Source organism: Eptesicus fuscus, chromosome 17, assembly GCF_027574615.1.
Source record: "Eptesicus fuscus isolate TK198812 chromosome 17, DD_ASM_mEF_20220401, whole genome shotgun sequence".
Lineage (NCBI taxonomy): Eukaryota > Metazoa > Chordata > Mammalia > Chiroptera > Vespertilionidae > Eptesicus > Eptesicus fuscus.
Genome location: NC_072489.1, coordinates 869,866 through 885,273, shown reverse-complemented (window position 1 = coordinate 885,273; position 15,408 = coordinate 869,866). Strand labels below are relative to the sequence as shown.

The 15,408-nt window shown below is 42.9% G+C and overlaps 1 non-coding gene across 1 annotated transcript; it reads left to right on the top strand.

Annotated features, from left to right (window-relative positions):
• The first annotated feature begins 1,756 nt into the window (after positions 1–1,756).
• MIR9201A-5 (microRNA mir-9201a-5) lies at positions 1,757–1,841 on the top strand. The gene has a single exon (NR_130493.2). It is a non-coding gene; the product is annotated as a microRNA mir-9201a-5 (primary transcript).
• The last annotated feature ends 13,567 nt before the right edge of the window (positions 1,842–15,408 follow it).

Genomic DNA, 15,408 nt, shown 5'->3' with positions numbered 1-15,408 from the left:
ATCATCTTCAACTATGAAAAGATCATTGTTATAATTTTATATGTGGGCATCTTTCAGGAGTCTTTTGGGAAAATGCCCCATTATAGTCCCAAAGATTCTGACTCTCACCACATATTTCCCAAAAAGCAGGAAAAATTGTTTTGAAAAAATTGGAAATAATAATCATGGTTAACTATTATTCTCAAGTAAATCACCTCAAAATATGTGTGCTTCTTTTTCCAGAACATGTTTTGTATTATTTCTTCAAAAATAACATGTTGTGCCTACAAAGTTCAATTAGAGATATCTGCTTACAAGCTGAGCTAACTCATTGTTTAATATTTCTGTGAAAGAACAGAAAGAAGGGTCTGCATTTGGATCTGCCTCCCATGACTCATGCAGTTTTCATTGCACATCATTATTGTTAAGCATTTCTGCTCCAAACTATTAAAAGGGCTGAGGAAAAAAAAATCAACTTAGAAGTGTTAAATGGTTATATTCAAACTTTATATTTTGATTCTTTCTAAAAAGTAAAGATTTGAAACAAAACAATATTGCAAGCAAAGGGAGGATAAAAACCATTGTTGTAATATCAGAATTGTTAGTAATATTGGTTGGACTGGAAAATGCAAAAGCAATTTCTAAACATTTGACTAAACTCTAGTCTCTTGATGTCTTAAATATTATGCCTCATTGTTCACTGCATACAAAAAATAGAACAAGGCTACAATTTTGGCAAATACCTAAAGTAGGGAATAAGCCCCAGACCAGGGAAGAATTATCTTAAAACCCTGGAAGATATAGAAGGGCCTTCTACTTCCCTATTTGCTAACCTGCAAATATCAGCCTTCTGAGACTTTCTATATATGTCCACCTTAAGTAACAAAATATAACGATTCATGAACAATGCTCAGATGAGCTCAAGTATCCCTTGAGTGTTTCATTAGCCATCCCTGTAGGTTATTCAAGTGACTGTTATTCAAGCATCCCTGTTTTCAGATTGATTTATGGGCCTTGGGTTCATAATTTCCTCACCATTAGCCATCATTACACCATCATGACTCCCCACAATCCTCAGCTTACTGCTTCTGGGGAGGAGGTGCAATCCTGCACAGCTGTGCTGTGGAGTTTTTACTACCACTAATTTTATGCCAGAACCTATGAGTAATGTCACATTTCATGCTGTTCCAATAAAAAACATTTGCTCCTTGGCAGGGCTAGTACAGAGCTTGATGGAAAAACTATAGCAGTCCCAGGGGATGAAAGATAACTAAGAGACTTTGTCAGGAGAAAAATTGAGTACCTGCCTAGGCTGACACAGCAGATCAAAAGAAAGACAAAAGAATGAAGTAATCAGGTCAGACCCAAACACTTTTAGACATTCATTCATTTACTCTACAATATGAGCACCTAGTGTTCCAGACATTGTGAAGTAGAAGTGTCATGTCTGTTAGACACAATCCCTCAGAGCCAGAAGGTCTGGGATGAACTCCATGTTTCTACTTTACTGAGATGTGCAACTTAATAAAAATTGCTTAAATTTATGAGGCCCCTGGTTTCTAATCCTATAATCTGTGCCATAATCCTAATATATAAAAACCCAGGGTTTGTAATGTCCAAAATGACGCTAAGTCAGTCCTGCAGTCAGTGCTGGAGTGCCATGTCAACCCAGCACTGACTGCCATGGGTGTGGGCACAGCAACCCAGCACTGACTGCTGCTGGTGTGGGCACCGCAACCCAGCACTGACTGCTGAGGGAGCTGCAGATCAGGCCCAGAGAGAGGCTCAGAGAGAGGCAGGGTCTGATCTGCAGCCTCCATGCAGCTGTTAATCAGCTGTTGCCTCTCTCTTTCTCTCCAGGCTTTGCCAGCAGCTGCGCCTCTGTTTCTCTCCGGGCCTCCATGGTGGGGGGCGGGGGGGGGCTGCTGATCAGCCCCACCTCTCTTATCAGGCCTGGAGATAGGCCTGGAGATGCTTACTGGCATAGAAACTGACCAATTAGAACCAAATCTGGGTAAACTGTGAGGAGCCAATGGCTGCCTAGGAGGCAGAGTTTTTGACGCTGACTGGCATAGAAACCGACCAATCAGAACCAAATTGGCTGGCAGGGGAGGGTAGTTGGGGGTGAGATCAGGCCAGCAAGGGAAGGCAGTTAGGGGCGATCAGGCAGGCAGGCAGAGGGGTTAGGGGCAATCAGGCAGGCAGGCAGAAGCAGTTAGGAGTGATCAGGCAGGCAAGCAGGTGAGCGGTTAGGAGCTAGTGGTCCCAGATTGCAAAAGGGATGTCCTAAACTGGCAGTCGGACATTCCCCAAGGGGTCTCCGATTGGAGAGGGTGCAGGCTGGGCTGAGGGAATCCCCCTCTGTGAACGAATTTTGTGCACCGGGCCACTAGTATATTTATATAACACTGAATAATATACATTTATATAATATGATATATATAATAATCTCCCAAGCCTCAAATTATTGATAGAAATTTATGGAGGCATTTAGAAAAACACACTGATAGATTATAGATACAGTAGATAGATATAGATAGATAGATAGATAGATAGATAGATAGATAGATAGATAGATAAATAGATAGAGGACTCTTAAGAGTAGGACATTCTCTACATAAACACTTATGTATCCACTATAGCAGAAAGGAAGGTTCTCACAGCATCCAGCTAACAAATAAGTGTCATCTCCATACTGCCACCTCATGGACCAAACATGAAAGTCAACAGGACACATACAGGCATATGTAGTTCTGTAGGCCATGATTTTCAGCATCATGGTCAGATGATATTGAGACATTAGGAAATATGTCTAAAACATATACTCTAGGATAAGATATTGTTATTCAACAGAACTCTCTCAAATCATCAGTTTCTATTTACAGTCTCTGAGAAAATTCAAACATATTTACAGGATTGATTTCTCCTATGCTGGTGCTTTGCTGAAGTAACATTCCCCTTTCTGCATTAACACAATGTGATATCACTGCTTGAGGAGCTGACTCCATTCATATGAGAGCTACAAGAACATCAGGTAAAATAATCATAGGGGTTACTTACTATACCCTCTACAGATTGTTCTATACCTCCTCACAGACCCCACTACTTGTATCTCAAGGTGAAAATGGGATGCCTAGAACCTAATATTCTCAATCCTTAAATGTCAACTATTAGGTAATCTACCTTTGCTACCCAGAATGAGAACTGAACAATGCCCTTTTTAGCCATTGTTTTCAAGCACTGTCTGTTCTCCCACATGTTCCCACAACTACATGACCTTCATGGCCCATCTTGTCCATGTCATGTCATAGCCAAGAAGCTGTCCAAGCAGCTTGCCTAATAATCCTTTCCACTAACCCACCTCTTGTTATTTCTTGATGTTTGGTAGTTGGCTCCTTTTGGGAGGGAGGATCCAAAGGCCCATTTCTTAGTGAAAAAAGAACATCCCTGAAAAAGAGTAAATAAAATTAAAAAAAAAATGCAGAATGAATAGATTCAAAAATTAAAAAGAAAAATCATGGAGTCTCTCCAGCCCAGGTCCCCCAGCCACCTCCCACTAAAGCCCATTTGTGGGCTCAGGAACCCCATTCTACTCCTGAGAACATGTGAGAACTCTCTTCTTAAGAATGAAGGATAAATGAAGGATAAAATAAAGAATGAAGGGTGAAATAGGTAAAGGAGATCAAAAGGTATAAACTTCCAGTTCTGAGATAAATAAGTCCTGGGATGTAATGTACAGCATGGTGACTATAGTTAACAATATTGTGTTGTAGATTTGAAAGTTGCTAAGTGATTAAATCTTAAAATTCTCATCTCAAGAAAAAATCATAACTATGTATGGCAATAAATGTTAACTGAATTATTGAGGTAATCATTTTGCAATATATACATATGTCAAAGCATTATGTTATACACCTAAAACTAACACTAGGTTATATGTCAACTGTATCTCAATAAAAAAAAAAGAATTAAGGCCAGAAATGATGGGATTTTGAGTTTCCTCTTAATATTTGCTACTAGTATTGCTTATCCACCTCTATCTTACCTCATCCTCTGCCTCACAGTTCTGCAAAGGTGAGGACTGATGATCGATATTATTTTGCTATGCCCAGTATTCTTACCACCTTGCTGTGTAACACACACACACACACACACACACACACACACACACACACACACACATCTATTTTCTGGACAAGACCACTAATCTTTCAAAAATCTACTGAGAAATTACCTGCATTTGCAGAGCTCCTCTGTGAACAGGCTTTACAAATATTAGCTTCTTCCTGAGGTTAAGCATGACACACTCACTCCTCACCCTCTCCATTCTTCCCACCAGTACCTTCACCTCCAGCTCTGCCAGTTTCCTCCCACTACTCCAGGCTGACAGTGAAGTCAACAGCACACATCACATGTGCCACTCTTTCCAGGAATAACTTAGGTTCTCATTCCATCTCAGCCTTCTTGACTCTGACCTTATTATGCCAGGTTGGTATTCCAAATGGCCATATATTGACAAGGAGAAGTATTTATAAAAGAAATGCCCTCTTTTAAGCTCAATTTTATGTTTATCTCATCGATGTAGATGAGCACCAAAGAACATGCTAATTATTATCTAGTCAGGAATGAAATCCTACAGACAAAGAACAAAATTATATCTAGGCAATAGATTGCCATTTGGTAATACTGGTTTATGGCAATGCTTCTCCAATTTTTAGTTTACATAAGAATTATCTGGGGAATTTATAATAAATGGAGAATCCTAGTCCCTGATAATCTATGAAGCTTTGAGTTGTCCCCAAAATACAGGCATACCAGGGCCATAATTTGAAGAATAGTGGATTATAGTTAAGAGAAGCATGTGAGTTTATAATTTTTCTCTTTAACTGAGATCATTTCTCTTACATTAATGTCTCCTATGGTTATATGACACAGAGGTTTCATTGAACAAAATAAAAAAGAATAGAGAAGAGGTGACATCAGAGAAGTGGCAGCATGAGAGAGCAGAATTGAATGAAATAGAGAACAAAAAGACTACACAAAAATTAATAAAAGAAAGAGCTGGTTCTTTGAAAAGATTAATAAAATTGAAAAACCCCTGGCTAAATTCACTAAGGAAAAAAATGAAAAAGACCCATATGAACAAAATCAGAAATGAGAGAGAAGTCACCACAGATATCACAGCTATACTAAAAATCATACTAGAATACTATGAAGGATTGTATCCCACCAAATTCAATAACCTAGAAGAAATGCATATGTTCCTAAAAATATATAACATTCGTAGACTAAATCATGAAGAATTGGAAAACCTAAATAGACCAATCAGTAGTGAGGAAATTGAAACAACCATAAAAATCTCCCCCAAAATGAAAGACCAGGACCAGATGGCTTTACCAGTAAATTCTACCAAAGGTTCAATGAAGACTTAAAACCTGTTTTTCTGAAACTCTTCCAAAAAAATGATGAGATAATTCTTCCTAACACATTTTATAAGGCCAACATAACCCTGATACTAAAACCTGGCAAAAATGACACAAAAAAAAGAAAACTACAGACCAATATCTCTGATGAACATAGATGCAAAAATCCTAAACAAAATCCTAGCAAATCAAATACAACAGTACATCCAAAAAACAGTACATCACAGTCAAGAGGCACAAGGATGGTTCAACATATACAAATCAATCAGTGTAACACACAACACTAATAAAAGAAAGGATAAAAATCATATGATCTTATCAACAGATGCAGAAAAGGCATTTGATAAGATACAAATGATAAAAACACTCAATAAAATAAGAATAGAAGGAAAGTACCTCAACATAATACAGGCCATATATGATAAACGCTCTGCTAATATCATACTCAATGATGAAAAACTGAAAGCTTTTCTCCAAGATCAGGATCAAGACAAGGATGTCCACTCTCACCACTCTTATTCCACATAGTTCTAGAAGTCTAGTCAGAGCAATAAAGCAAGGGAAAGAAATAAAAGGCATCCAAATTGGGAAGGAAGAAGTCAAACTGTCACTTTTTGTGGACAACATCATTCTGTATATAGAAAACCCTAAAGAATCCACCACAAAACTATTAGAAACAATAAACAAATACAGTCAAGTTGCAGGATACAAAATCAATGTGCGAAAATCCATTGCCTTCCTGTATACTAACAACAAAACTTCAGAAAAAGTGAAAAACACAATTTATTTTGCAATTGCAACCAAAAGAATAAACTTAACGAAGAACATGAAAGAATTATACACTGAAAATTACAAAGCATTATTAAAAGAGATTGAAAAAGACACAACAAAATGTAAAAATATGGTATGTTCATGGATCGGAAGGATCAACATATTTAAAATGGCCATATTACCCAAAACAATATACAGATTTAATGCAGTCCACATCAAATTCCCAATATAAATTTTTTAAAGAAAGAATCAGTGGCAAAATCTACAAAGCCTACATTCATAAAATAGACAACACAAATGAGCATCTAATATTTAAAAAAGTACTCCATTTAATTAGTAAAAAAAATGTTGATTTTAATAACTATATATTTTGCCTAAATAAGCTAGGAAGTTTTTATTTAAGTGTAGTTTGTATCTAATCTTATATTAGTTTAAGGTGTTCAATACAGCGATTCCACATTTTTATACCTTACAGTATGATCACCCCACTAATTCTAGTGACCATCTGTCACCATGCAAACTTATCACAATATAAACAGAGTCCCCTTCACCTTATTCACACATAGCATCCCCTCTGGCAATCATCCCTTTGGTCTCTGTTTTTATGAGTCTGTTTTGTTTTGTTTGTTCATTTGTTCTGTTTTTTAATATTCCACATATAAGTGAAACCATAGAGCATTTGTCTTTCTCTGTCTGACTTATTTCACTTTTCCTCTGGGTCACAAATTGCTAGATTTTATTTTTGTATCACTGTGTAATATTCCATTGTATATATACACCACATCTTTGTTATCCATTCATTTATTGATGGACACCTAGGTTGCTCCCATATCTTGGCTATTATAATAATTCTGCAATGAACATAGGGAAGGATATTTCTGTTTGATTTAGTGTTCATTTTCTTCATATAAATACCCACAAGTGAAATTGCTGCATCCTGTGGTCAGATTTTTTAAATGAAAATGCTCAAATTTAGAAAAGTAGGGATTTTAAATTGATATTATCATTTTGGAGAACAATTTAGCAATACCTTATTCATTTATTCACCAAAAATATAATTATTAAACCAAGCCTGACCTGAGGCATTGAAGATACAAAAGTGAACACTATTTCTTAAACATGAAATATATGTATTTACCACATATATTTAACTGCAAAATCTAATATACAAGAGTATATACATATGGCATGATTTCATCTCAAAGAAAGTAAATGTATGTATTTTATATGTACTAGAGGCCTGGTGCATGAATTCGTGCACAGGTGAGGTCCCTTGGCCTGGCCAGCAATCGGGGCTAATTTGGGGTGGGGGGCAGCCGGCCAGGGGAAGGGACCACAGGAGACTGGCCGGCTGTGGGAGGTTGGCTGTGGGAGCGCACTGACCACCAGGGGGCAGCTCCTGCCTTGAGCATCTTCCCCCTGGTGGTCAGTGTGTGTCAAAGCAACTGGCTGACCAGTCGTTCAGTCGCTTAGGCTTTTATAGATAGAAAAAAAGTTTAGACAGTTATACATTAAAGTATAACAGTATGTAATTTTAGTTCTAAGTTTATTCTTAGTTTTCATCTGTTTTTTAATATCTTCCAAGTGCAAATCACTTTATATAAAAAGCTTCTTTTTGCTTATGGATTTTTAAATCAAACTTCTTTTATTTTGAGATCATTATAGATTCACAAGCAACTATAAGTGAGAATACAAACCAACCCTCTGTACACCATACCCATGTTCCTCTAATGATAACATCTTCCGAAAGGGTAGTCAGTGTCACCCAGGACGCTGACATCGATGCCCCAGCACTGAGCCTCCCGTCACAGGGTGCCCACATTGTCCTCACAGCCAGCCTCTTGCCCGGCAGAAGCCCTCTGACCCTGGAAGCACTAGGCGTCACTGCTCTATTGTCTTCCCTGTAAGAATGTTACATAACGTGATTCGGACAGCATGACACTTTCCGGGATGGGCCTTTTCACTCAGCACAGTTCCCTGGAGACTCACCTGGGTTTTGTGTGGTGTCACTAGTTCGCTGATTTCTATCAGTGAGCATTTCCTTGGTATGGATGTCCCACATTGTGTACAGCCAGTCACCCATTGAAAGACACCAGATTTGTTTCCAGTTTTTAGCTACTACTATCAACATCCATATATAGTTTTTGTATAAACAAAAGTTTTCATTTCTTTCAAAGAAATATCCAGGAGTGTGATTTCTGGGCCATGTGGTAAGTGGTCTGTTTAATTTAGCTTTAACAACACTTTCAAACTGTATCGAGTATCTACCATTTCACATTCCTGTGAGCAGTGAGCACCGTGGCAGTGATCCAGTTCCTCTGCGTCCTCACCAGCACTTGCCTGGCTCCTAACCTGCCACCCACCGACACCAGTGAGGGCGGCCTGGGATCAGTGGGCGATGCGGGATGTCCCGGCTCCCCTGGGTGTCCTCGGGCATGGCTGTGCATGGACATTCAGGACGCCTGTTTAGAGGCCGGTGGAGATGCAAATCCCAGGTCCCTGCTTGGCCTTCCCGACGCCGCCCTGGTGAGATGCGGTGCCTCACTGAAGTGCCACACGGGAGGTCTGGGTTCCTGCCTGGCTCTTGTGTGGCTGAGGATGCAGCTTCCGTCCTTTTCTGCATGTTTGGTGGGAATAAAACGATTTTTGTCTGAAAGTTTCCTGTTTAGCAAGGCCGAACTTTCCTGGCCCTCTCAGAGAGAACGGCCTTTTGTTGTGGCTTATGTGGCCTGCACTGGGCATTTCTGAGGTGCTGGCTTCCTCAGCAGCTGGAATACCTGAGGCCAAAATAAACCCAAGACACATCGCGGTGTGTCTCCTAGGTCCTGCAGTCTCTGGCCAGTCTTCTTTCTCTCAAGCTCTCAGAAATTCTGTTTGTTTTATGGATAATGTCCAAAATTTTCCGTTGTACATGGTGGGAAGAATATAGAAAAGTATGTTTACTCGATATTCTAGAATCAGAAGTCCTAAAAGCCCCTTTATAATAAAATGTCTGTATTGGGAAATTCATTCCAGTTTTCTCGGAGAGAAGCAGGTGTCCCTGCTCTAGCCTATAGACAGAGTTATTGCAGCTCCCCTCTATGTAGTCTCTAAAGATAACTTGCTTTGCAGAGACTACCCACTCCACTGAGGGGGATGGATTTTTTAAAATTTATATTTAGTGTTGAAAGTATTACAGATGTCCCCCTTATCCCCCATCGACCATCTCCTCCTCACTCCTGCCCCCTCCCCAGGCCTCCACTTTTTTAAGAGATAAAGCTGAGTTTTGTGGGGGTTTTTTTTGTTTTTTTTTTTTTAATATTTGGGTCAGTAATTATTGAACCCAAGTCCTAACCATCCATCTTCCTGGATTGTTTCTGATGTGTTGGCTCAATAGGACTTGCCATTGGAGCTTGTACCAGGCGGCGAGGGCTCTCCCCGCTCCTTCACACCCTTTGAATACCCTTCTCCACCCAGGACACGCAGCTTTCCCCTGGGCTGCCTGTTCCTTTAAAAGTATAATTTGAAGCATTTTCTCTTCGCTCCTTCATAAATCCGATCCCTTGAAACTTGACATTTTCACAGGAAACTGGCCCCACTCCCCAGTTACGAGGTTGCAGTAACTGCTGGCTCCTTAAGAGACTCCTTGCCCTTTGCTTCTGCATTTGCCCCGGACTCACCGAGCTGCAGAGAACTGTAAGTAATCCACAGTCACATACACATTGACTGGGGCAACCAGGCAGCAGAAACAACACGGACATGTGTGATCAGTCCTACTGCGGCAATAAGCAGAAAGCCAGGCCGGGAGCAGAGTGGTGAGTGTGAAGGCAGGTGGTTGAAAGGGAAAAGAGGTTTCAGGTGACGTGGAGAGTTTAGAAAGATGGATCATTGTACAGGGGATGGCTTCAGTGTGTGTTAGAGGCCATTTCATTTTTAATCCAATACATTTTCACTGTTTGATTGTCTATGTTGACTTAAGCATAGGCAATATTTGGAAAGGCGCACTTCAGGGGAATATGATTTAATTGTTCCTCAGATTAGGCCGGGTTCTGAAATGTCACTTGCTGCTGAGTGCTGCCAAGGAGACCAAGATCCACACTCAGGGGCCTTTAATATCAGGCTCAGGAAGATTGGCGCCTCCCAAGGTCTCAGGCGGCTCAAAGGGGATTTTCTTCTTGGCCCATGAACTTCATCAGTTAACCTTTCTCCCTGTCCTCAAACACAGACACCACAGGGGGCATTTGCCTTTCTGCTCCTACCCTCAGCCGCAGTGAAAATCAAACACATCAACAAATAAAGGTTTGAGCTGAATTTCAGCAGCATTTCCAGAGAAATCTTTCAGAGTTTATTTGGCATTGGCTGTTTATAATATAGCCTCTTCTTTTTCCTTCTCCTGTTCAGTGTCCAGGTGATCTTAGATTTAAATGCCGGCCTATAGACTTCACCCCACCCTTGTTCTTCCTGTATAAGTCAAAGTCATGGGATCCTCCTGCCTGTAACAGGCTAAGAATGGAAAGTAGATGTAGCCTTCATACTCTGTCATGCCATGACGCATCAGCTGAAAATGACATCTAGAGAAAGGTTGTGCCCTGATAATAATAAATGTAGTACAGAAGGAAGATAAAGCTATCATATCTAATAAAGAGGGAATATGCTAATTGACTCTCACACCATCGCAAATATGGCGGTTCCCACAGCCAATAAGGAGGGAATATGCTAATTGACTGTCTTGCCCTCAAAGATGGTGGTGCCCACAAGATGGCGGGACCCATTCCCCTGAGCCACGCCAGGGCGGCAAGCATGTGGCAAGGCCAGGCCCGCCCCCAGGGGGGACCGGCTGCTCCGTGCACCTGCCTCCGGAGTCCCCCAGTTCCCTCAGCCCCCCAGCTACCCAGGGCCAGCCCAAGGCACAGGCAAGCCTCAGATAGCAGCTGCCCAGCTGCCCTGGGCCACTCGAGGCTCAGGTAATCAGTCAGGCGAGGCTTGCGCTGTCAGCAGTGGCAACAGCAGAGGTGTGATCGCTGGGTCAACTCCTGCCCCTGAAGGCTCCCAGACTGTGAAAGGGGGCAGGCTGGCTGAGGGACGCCCCCCTTCAGTGCATGAATTTTCATGCACCAGGCCTCTAGTCTATATCAGAAAAGGCCTGTGGTCGTGATGCCATAATGGCAGAACAACAAAACAACCGGTCACCAGGAGGTGCATGGAGCGCCTCTCACAGTCCAGGACTCACGGCTCGTGTGGTGGAGGCAGCGGGGCCTGCGGCTTGTGTGGAAGAGGAGGGCCCGCAGCTCGTGCAGGGTGTGTGTGGGGCCCCACAGCTCACACAGGGTGGGTCTGGGGTCCCATGGCTTGTGCAGGGCAGGTTTGCGGTCCCGCCGGCATGGCAGGTCTAGGTCTCACATGATTTCACGTGCTGGGCCTCTAGTAGGCTAATATATTGTCAGTGAAGTGTACATATAACTTTTTTCTGCAATTATTAGCCTTAGTGTTAATGTTTCTCTTTCATTAGCTTTTCTGAGCAAAGAAAGATGGAACATTTGAAGCCAATGCAAAATGTTTAAGCAATTTTGCTAGGAGCCAATGTCCTGAAAATACTGATCAAGTTGTCACCACCAAGTATTCCTAGGCATTGAGGCAGCAGATTTGACCTTAGACATTTTCAAAAAGCCTTTCAGATGTGACCCTCCCATCTTAGAGTTAAAGAGTAACAGTACTGGTATTATAATAAAACAGAGTAAAAGGGAACCTATTACAAATAAATAAAAAGAGGTGAGAGATAGATACATACATACATAGATACATAGATATACACAGATATAGATAAACTGAACTTATACTACACTCAAGTAATACATATATACTAGAGGTCCAGTGCACGGATTCACGCACTGGTAGGGTCCCTCAGTCTGGCCTGCACCCTCTTCCAATCCAGGACCCCTCAGGGGATGTATAGTGTACGAAGTGGCATGTGGGGAGGAGCCCGAGCCTAGGCTGGGCACTGTGCTGCTCCAGCTCATCCTGGCCCTGCTGCACCTGTTGCCCTGCTGCTCGGTAGTACTGCCACTGAGGCAGGAGAGGCTCACCCCGCTGCAGTTGCGCTCGCGAGCCATGAGACCCACTCTGGAGCCCATCAGTCAGTTGAGCAGCACTCCCACTGTGGGAGTGCACTGACCACCAGGGGGCAGCTCCTACATTGAGCATCTGCTCCCTGGTGTTCAGTGTGTATCATAGCAATAGGTCGACCAGTCGTTCAGTCGTTCAACCATTTAGGCTTTTATATATATACAGGCAGTCCTCGGATTACATCGAACTCGACATACATCATTTCATCGTTATGTCACCATTTCCCATTTATTTATTAAAAAAACAGTTCCATCATTTCGACATATGTACATGTGTGCTTTATATTTTTTATTATTTATTTACCACAAGTAAAGGTCAGGAATTGTTTTTTCTTTTAATTTTTTTTTTACTGATTCACTTCATTATTGCTGTGTATGTGCTCCATCTGAGTAATGTAGGTGCTTATGTAGGTGGGTTCCGACTTATGGCAAAAATCGCATTATGTCGCACCATAGGAATGGATCTCCAATATAACCCAAAGACCTACTGTACTAGAGGCCCAGTGAATGAAATTTGTGCACCGGGGAGCAGGGATCCCTCATTCCGGCCTGTACCCTCTCACAATCCAGGATCCCTCAAACATCCCTCTCACAATCTGGGACTGCTGGCTCCTAAGCACTGTCCTGCCTGCCTGCCTGATTACCCCTAACCATTCTGCCTGCCTGCCTGATCACCCCTAACCACTCGCCTGTCTGTCTGATCACCCCTAGCTGCCTCTGCCTGCCTGCCTGACCGCCCCTAACCACCTCTGCTCAGCCCCCACCACCACTGCTTTGTCTTGAAGGACATCCAGAATGACGTCTGGAAGGCTGTCTGATCGAATTAGCATATTATGCTTTTAATATACATATATACACACACACACACACACACACATATACACACACTAATAAAAGAGAAAGATGCAAATTGACCATACCTCTGCTACGCCCACCAGCCAATCAGGAGTGAGTATGCAAATTAACCTGACAAAGCTGGTGGGTTAATTTGCATACACAGGCACCTAGCAGCCTGGGTCCCTGGAATATCCTTGGGATTCAAGCCGCTCTGAGCCTGTAGGCCCTGAGCTGACAGGGTCCCAGAACACTCCCGGCCACTCCTGGCCTACGGGCCTTGGCACTGAGCAGCCAGGGGCAGGGTGGCAGAGGCTTGAGCAGGGCCTGAGAGGAGCTGGGGGGACCCTGCCCAAGCCATGGCACAGGATTGATGGGAGCCGGAGGGCCCTGCTCAAATCATGGCGGAGGCTTGAGCAGGGCCTGAGAGGAGCTGGGGGGACCCTGCCCAAGCTGCGGCACAGGCGTGAGCAGGGACTGAGTGAACCCGGGGGCCCTTCCCAAGCTGCGGTAGAGGCTTGATCAGAGCCGGGAAGCCCTTCCCATGCCACAGCAGAGGCTTGAGCAGGGTCTGAATGAACAGAGCTGGGGGCCCCTGCCCAAGCTGCAGCAGAGGGTTGAGCGGAGCAGGGGGGCCCTGTCCAAAACACAGCAGAGGCTTGAACAGGCCTGGAAACAGAAGGGTGTGCCAGTCTCGGCTTGCCAGCAGTCCTGCCTCTGTGCATGAGCTGCAGAGGAAACACCTTTTCTGACCGCTCATTGGCTAAGCTCCCTGTACACTGCCATTTGCAGTGTAAGAAGGTGATCTAGGATTTTTCCACCTCACTCCTGGAGGAAAAAATGAAGGTCCGCTGCTGGAGGGCTAAGAAATCTCATATCCCTGCCCTAGCCCCTTTGGCTCAGTGGATAGAGCCTCGGTCTGCCAACTGCAGAGTCTGGGTTGGATTCTGATCAAGGGCATGTACCTAGGTTGCAGGGTCCTCCCTGGCCGGGGCCCAGGTCAGGGCTCATGCAGGAGGCAACCAATCAAAGTGTCCCTCTCATATTGATGTTTCTCTCTGTCTTTCCCTCTCTGTTCCACACTCTCTAAAAATCAATGGAAACATATCATCAGGTGAGGATAAGAAAAAAAAAAGAAAGAAAGAAACGTCTTAAAAATGCCTAAAGAAAGTTCTCATTTTTTCATGGTGAAGGGACTGGAGTCCGTGTTGATGAAAACACCTTGGTGGCTGTGGTGACTGGCAGTGGCTGCAGCATCAGGGTGATGGGGCTGGTGCCTTCCCCTGATCAGCCTGGTCACCTCCCCCAGAGGGAGGCCAGACTGCGGCTTAGGCCCGTTCCCCATGGGTTGCAGGCCTAAGCCGTCAGGAGGACATATCCTGAGGGCTCTCAGTCTATGATAGAGGGTAGGCTGGACTGAGGGACCCGCCCCCCCCAGTGCACGAATTCCGTGCACCAGGCCCCTAATATATATATAATATATTGTCAGTTGACTCAAGAAAAATAAAAAAATCTTGCAAAGAATGGGAAGTAAGGGCCCATTCTAATAAATGGAGAAAGCTTGAGCTAAATTTATAGACATAAAAACTGGGGTAAGGCCCTAGCCAGTTTGCCTCAATGGATAAAGCATCAGCCTGAAGGGACTTGTATTTGATTCCAGCCAAGGGAACATGCCTGGGTTGCAGGCTCGATCCCCAGTAAGGAACATGTAGGAAGCAACCAATCAATGATTCCCTCTCATCATTGATGTTTCTATCTTTCTCTCCTTTCCTCTCTGAAATCAATAAAAATATATTTTAAAAAAACTGAAACTGGAGTAAGTTTTAGTGCTTATCTTGTATAGTTCAGCAAAAATTCATGAAATAGTTATTATTCCAGGGTTTTCTCAAAAGCATTGTAAGAGTATAGAAGGCATGCTTAGGATAAGTTGCCAAGTAAAAGAAGCATTTCATAGTTGTATTAATGTGATGTCAAAGGGTTGGTTTGAATTGTGGTTTGAGAGCCATGGGAAATTAGGTGAAGATCTGATATGAATCATAATTATTCAAGACTCAGTGGACTTCCAGACAATATGGTTGAAAACTTGTGGGGGGAAGAGGGTTACTTTATCTTACAAAAAGCTTCTGAGCCTCGCTCATGTAATTCAAAGTCTCCAAGTTTAACTATTTCTAGAGCCTATCACTCATGGGATAAAGGGACAGAAAGCTGGATCCATGGTTTATCATCAGTTTTTCATGATCTGACAAGCCCAGCTGGACCTGCTTAGATGACCAGGATCAGGTTCTGGGCTCCCAAAATCC